Consider the following 6,827-nt stretch of genomic DNA (forward strand, 5'->3'; position numbering starts at 1 on the left):
GCTATGTATTCTCCTGTCACTAGTTGCTTGGGAAAAGAGGCCAGCTCCCACCTTGCTGCCACCTCCTTTCAGGTACTTGTAGCTAGTGTTCAGGTCTCCCCCGAGCCTCCTTTTCTCCAGGCTAAACACCCCCAGCTCCCTCAGCTGCTCCTCACAGGACTAACTCTCTAGACCCCTTACCAGCTTCATTGTGCTTATCTGGATATACAATATTTGTGTGCCTTTATGGGAATATGCCATCCTTTCTGATACAAATTGTCATTATGTAATTTTATGGCCCATGACCATGCAGAGGGCCTAGCATCAGTAAGCTGTCTTCCCAGTCTGACCTACTTTGACTACTGCTTAGTCAGTACAAAAATCATTATTAGAACAGTCTTGGTTTCTATGTGATTTTATTCATCCAATTTAACAAACTTTTAGGGCTACATGCTGCTCCGAATACTGATTCCCAGAAAGTCACAGGCAACGACATGTAAATGTTATTTATATAACAATCTTTTTATTAAATTTTGATGGATAGCATCTGCTTGATTTGCTCTTAGATTACTTTGTGGGTCTTTCAAAGGGAAGTGGTGGGAAAGAAGGCAGCAAGCCTACTTGCTGGTGACTGCTCCACCTGGGTCCAGTGGAAGTCTTTTCAGGAAAGAGATGAACACTGCCCTGTAAGGAGCAAACATACCCTGGGGAAATTGCTCCTGGAGCATGGGGCTGGGCTGGGAGAGAGGCACATCCAACAGGCATCCAGTGCTGCCAGAACAGGTTTCAGGCTCCTCAGAAGAACTCACACAATCTGTCCCTGGAAGTGGAAAGAAGGGCTTTTATTAAGGAGTCTGGGAAAAAAAAAAAAAAAAAAAAAAAAGAGTAGCATTTATTTCAGTGCAGAGAGCTACTGGAATAAAACTACAGGAGGACAGGATCTGGTGTCCCAGAGATTCAGGTTCTTTCTCATTCTTTCTCATTCTAAGTTTTCACTACAGAAAAAGACACTTTTCTTGGGCTGCCTTTTAGTAGATCCCAGCTCTGATGATCAAAGACTTGTTAACTAATTGTTGTGATTGTTGTGGTGAAGAAGGGCAGGCAAGTCTGCCTCAAGGTCCTTGTGAACAAGCTAGGTAAGTGCCAGTTCTGTCAGGAAGGGATGAAACCAGATCCCCTGCTTGGCTGCCCCTCAGGGGCCCTCTCCACATCCTCAGTATCTCATACCCAGGCTTTACCAGCTCCCTAACATGGCACTCTCCACATTCTCTAGATACTGTTGCCTGTCTCTTCTTTTCTACATTGGGCATAATAATTTCTTCCAATCAACTGTAGTAAACAGTTCTTTACCATAGCAGTGGAGTTTCTCTACTAAAAATGTGAGTAAATATTTGCCCCAGCTTAGTAAACATTGATCTAGGTAAATATTGACCCAGGCACAGCCTAACAAGATAGTTAAGGAGACAGAAATGTAATTTCTGGTTTTTCTGAGTACGAAAGTTTCCTTCAGTGCTCTGTGACCTCAGAAAGGATCATCCTGAACTTCTTCACATTTCTACAGATCAAAAGGACTAATGTGTCAGATTTTTGAATGTGTGCTACAAGTAGCATTTTTTTTTTTTTATGCAGCTGTGAAAAGCGTTTCTTGTGTAATACTTTGAACAAAATGCAGACAAACTTCAAAAGAGAGAGCTTTCTCTTTGGAGGAATAGTCTCTTCTGTTACTGTCTAGCTTCCTATCTCTGCCTTTCCCCCTCTGCAAGAGCATGTACTGTTTACCCCTCATGGTCATCTCTCTGCTCTCTTCTGAAGGCAGTCTGGGGCATCTGCAGGTCACTCTAGGAAACTAATTCAAATTTTCCCCCGCTGAAGTATCTAACGTGTTCATATTCTTTACTTTGGTCTAATTTCTTTGGAAAGCCAACCTGTTCCTGTACTCGACACTAGCTTTCCTTTCCACTGGCATTTATTTTCTCTCCTGAATCAGATCATATTGTCCAGGGGTATATCTTGCAGCTGCAGGAATTACCCACATATCCATGTAGACTTACTACTCGCTATGATTTCAAATGCTCTGAACTTAACTTACACCCTTGAGGAGGAATCCTATCCTAACTATTCCTCATGCCTTTATAGTGTAAATGTACATTTTGAGACCACTGTTACCTCTCTTCCTTAAAAATGCAGTAAATAGTTAAAACTAGACTTCCTATGAATCCTTCTAGCTCCTAGACCTCCTAGAAACAAAGAATGAGAGAAAAGTAAAGCAATTGTGGACCAAAGACCCCAGAACCTCACTTTGACTTTACCTATTTACCATTAATTAATGGTGAAGAAAACATAGGCAAAACCTTTTGATATCACACATATGGATATACCTTTGTATCAGTACTTGGGTACTTCATTTTCTCTGCTTTGGTAATAGCACAAAATTTTGCTCCTTCCTGGCTTCTGTGTGAGTTTCAGCAGCCTCCTGTCCTCCAGAAAATCTCTTATATGAGGGAAAGTGTATGTTGGGAAATACTCCTCAGCAAAGGATCCAGGAGGCTACAGGTCTCCATGGAAGACACTTTCCCAGGAAAGAGTGTCACTCTGGAAGCAAGGGCTGTGAAAGAGGGAGAGATGACTGGGGAGGATAGAGGATTAATTTAGGTAAGAGGAGATTAATCTTCTTCAAGCGAGCAGCTGCTTTATCAGATTTTGGTTTTTCTCTGTATTTCACAGTATCTTGAGTTGGAGTGCAACTATTTTCAAAGTTCAGATGAAAATCTAAACCTTCATTCTCATTTTGATGGCCCCTAGATCATGCTCCAGACAAGCCTCGTCATCCAGCTGAATTACACAATGCCATAGAAAAGGATGATTTTAATTCAGGGAAATGTTGGAACTGTATTCCTTGCATATCCTCTTTTAATCATGGGTTATGAACCATCATTCAAAATGAGACACATCCTGTGCAGCTCTGAACAGCCTATTCCCAGATTATTAAAAACATGTGAACAGCTGGGTCATCCTGGATTTCCCATTTAGTCATCACAGAGAGTAAATTTGTTCAGGGGGAGCTGGTGACTGTGTTACAAGGAAAGTCCTGAAAAAAGGAATGAAATAGGAAAAAAGGACATTTACATAAGGTTTTGTGTCTTTGTATTAATGTGCTCATTTTTTTATGTTGGCAACCTGCTGAGGAAATAAAAATTTCTAATTTCAGCTAAACATACAAAATTATGACTTTGAAGACACAAGAAATGTCAGTTTTATATGAACTGTGTGTCCTCACTATAGAGGAAAGAAGGGCAAAATGGAAGTTTATAAACAAGGGCAGTCGAAGCTTTTAAAGTGAGTTTCACACTACAAAGGCTAAAAAAAAAATTTTAAAAAGTATTGGATATTTTGGGAACAGTCTTCAAAACATCCATTGGATTTCATTAAGCAATTAAAGAGTCATTCACTTTAACTTGCTGTTAACCAGATATGGGCTTTTCTTTGACTACTATTTAAAGTACATATATTCTACTTTTATTCTTATAAATAAGCTTTTCAAAATATTGCTCTGACCAAGTGATTGCACTGATGTTCCTCAACAGAAATTTTCCATAGTCAATCTGGATAAAACATAGTGAAGTTTTCTAAACAAAAAAGAGTTTAATTCTACATGTAAAAACTTTGAATGTGATGGCAATTCCTTCAGCTACTGAAACAGAGTGAAATGTTTAGTGATAGAAAAAAAATTAAGGTTATCCTTTTTTAACATTATTCATTGTTTTATTTCCTTCTTGGTAATTTGTTTCTCAGTTACTTTCTGGAACATTGTTTTCCAAAAAGACCAGCTACATTTTAATTTAAAGGATATATTCATTGTGTTTCAACTGAATAAAAGTTAAACTACTGTTTTTATTCTTTATATTCTTAGTTTGCACTTATTTATCTCACTTTTGTGTTTTTGGTGGGGTTTTTTTAGATCTGTCTACGTAAAAGATGACTTTATGAGCATGCTGGGACACAACTCCAGAAGACATAAATCATACCATCTTATTGAAATTGCAGTATCCCATGATTCATGCCATTTTTGAACAGAGCCACTGATTTTCTTTACTCATCTTCATCTATCAGAACATATGAGGAATCCAAACTCTTAGAAATTTAAGTCAAGATTCATAAAAGTGACTAATGGCTTTCCAAAATATCTCTGATAGATCTGATTTTCAACGAAACTTCCAAAGAGCAATTTTTGAAAATCAGGTCTTGCATAATGCACTGGAAAATGGACACAAAAAACAGACAGGCAACTGCATTATCTAAGAGCTTTTGGGAAGATCAGGGTACTGTAGCAGTTGGAAACTACCAACTAAATTTAAGAATTGACTTATTCTGGTTTACATGTAAAAAATAAATAGTATATTTCAAAAGGAATGTATCAGCTTTTTATAGCAAGATAGAGAGCTTGCCTCTGAAGAAACCATACATGTGTTGCAAGCAGAAATCTTTTCAGAGATAAATCTTTTCACTTATAAAACCAAACCCACTCCAAATTGTTTCTTGAGACTTGGATGGGTTAGAACAGTTGGTTCTCATCAGGTTGTTAAGGGCCTTCCTCTATGTTCCCGCTCACTGTGTCTTCTCCAAACAGTTTGAACCAGCTTTACAAGAGGAATTACCTATATTTGAGTTACAATTAAAAAATTCATCTCTCTGAGGAGTTTACATTGTATCTAACCCACTTGCAGCCTGCAGTGCCATTTTGGTGTCAATTCAAGATGTGAAACAGTTGATAAAAGAAACAATGGAATTAAGTCACATAAAATAAACAATTATTCAAATTATAGTATAGAAGACAGAAAAACAGGTTTTAAAAATACAGCCAAGAAAATGCTACAAATTTGTAAACTCTGTAGAACATTTCAGGCCTCACAAAATCCTTACTTTTGTGACTTCATTTTGTTTGGTTCTTTTTGGTTATGGGGATTTTTTTTTTCACATATCCCACTAATTTAGCTTATATTTTAGAGTGAAGGACACCTGCTATTTAATATGAAATGCCTACCTAATAATCATTATCTATTTGTCAAGTGAACATCCAGGAGATATATATTTTTTAATGGTTTTTCTTATACATATATACCTCAGTATATTTTTTTTTTTAAAAAAAAGACATAATATGACCTTCCTTTTATAATAAAAGATGAGTGGCTATAGAAGATGAAATTTTACATTGTTGTATTACAGGTCTGAAGTTTAAAAAAATAAAAAGAACAATCAGATGTATTTCATCAAGGAAAAACAGAGTCAAATTACAGCTTTATAATGAAAGTTTGCACAATATTTATCCATTTGAGAATTCCTGGGCCTGTTCGGGAAAATGTTGATTTTACATTTTACATACTCCAGTTTTTCACCAAAGTGTATAAATGTATATTTTCATCTTGTCCAGTTAAGAAGTGATGTTCATTTAAAGATTTGCCATTTTTTACTCTGAAGAAGAAGGAATTGTTGTTTGGTAGTGAGGAAAGATAAGCTGTGTGCTGGATGCTAAGTGGGGTTGTAAAAATTATTGTGGTGACCTTAGGATTCCTATGACTATAAACTCAATTGAAGGCAGCTGGCAATTATATAGTAAATTACTACACAATGTGACTTAATTAAATATGACATTTCTAGACATTCAGAGGACTTTACCCTCTTTTTTTCCCCTAGTTTCATTTTGTTTGTATAAAGCTGATGAACAGAAGCGATTGATGTGACATATGCAACCGTTTTACCAATATTTGACCTACAGTATAGCTCTTGCCCAAAATTCCCAGGCTTATCTTAAGTGTAAAACCTTGATTTTGGTTTAGATCTACTGCTTACTGAATTTTGGATTTTTGTGTTGGCTTTTTAGAAATTCAGTTGGTAGTCCGAGACCCATCAACTCACAATTAAATAAGACACAGAAAACTATGCATCAGTTTCTTACTTCTTTTAGACTCTTTGTTCTTGAAGAGCAGTATGCTCCATATACTCAGTAACTTGACAAAAGGTTATTTTCTATCACCATGACCAATAGTTTTATATCCACTCATTTTTTTATTTGGAAACCATAGAATTAAACTGTTTTGTCAGAACATCCTTTTGTTTGTCTTTATAATTATCCATCCCTTTGAAGAGAAAAAGACTCAAAATCATCAGCTAGGCAGTCTGTCTAAATTGTGTGTTTGAAAAAGTCATAGAATCAAAACTGGGGTTGTATTGTATTTTTAAAACAGACAAGACAATCAAATAGAAAATTAGTAGAAAGTTATACGTATAATATAGAGGTCTGTAATATGTAGATGTTCTACATCTCATTCCGTGTAAAAATTCTCTTAAAAGAATCTCATTCATTATTTGGTTGTCCTGGGTTCTGAGTAATTTCTATAGAATAACATTTATTTTATTCCTATTTACCTAAATAAGACTTTCCAGTAAGAGTGACTGTAAACTAAAGTCCCACATCTCTCTTTTTTCAACGTACACTAGTAATTGATTAGCTATATATTACACAGTAAATATGACACAGTGTTTACAGGGTTTCAAAGCATAATGAAGTTTTCTTCTTTCCTTCTACGCTCAGAAAAAAAAAAAAAGTTATACTCTGTCTAAGGTAAGCTAACACAATTAATGTGACATGAGTGTTGCTGGTCTGTAAAAACTGTAGACAGGAGTATGACAAACACTCTTTTGAGCTGATACAGTTTTGAGCTGATAACCCAGCAGCACTTTATGGTATATAAATTGCATGCTATGTCTGTGAAGCGGAAGCTCCAGCATGCATTTTATCAGTAATGGTACTATACTGCAAATTTATGACAAAATGCAGAATGAAAATTTTA

The sequence above is a fragment of the Empidonax traillii genome, unplaced genomic scaffold, assembly GCF_003031625.1.
Source record: "Empidonax traillii isolate 1590-97213 ecotype Southwest subspecies unplaced genomic scaffold, ASM303162v1 scaffold939:size232133, whole genome shotgun sequence".
Classification (NCBI taxonomy): Eukaryota; Metazoa; Chordata; class Aves; order Passeriformes; family Tyrannidae; genus Empidonax; species Empidonax traillii.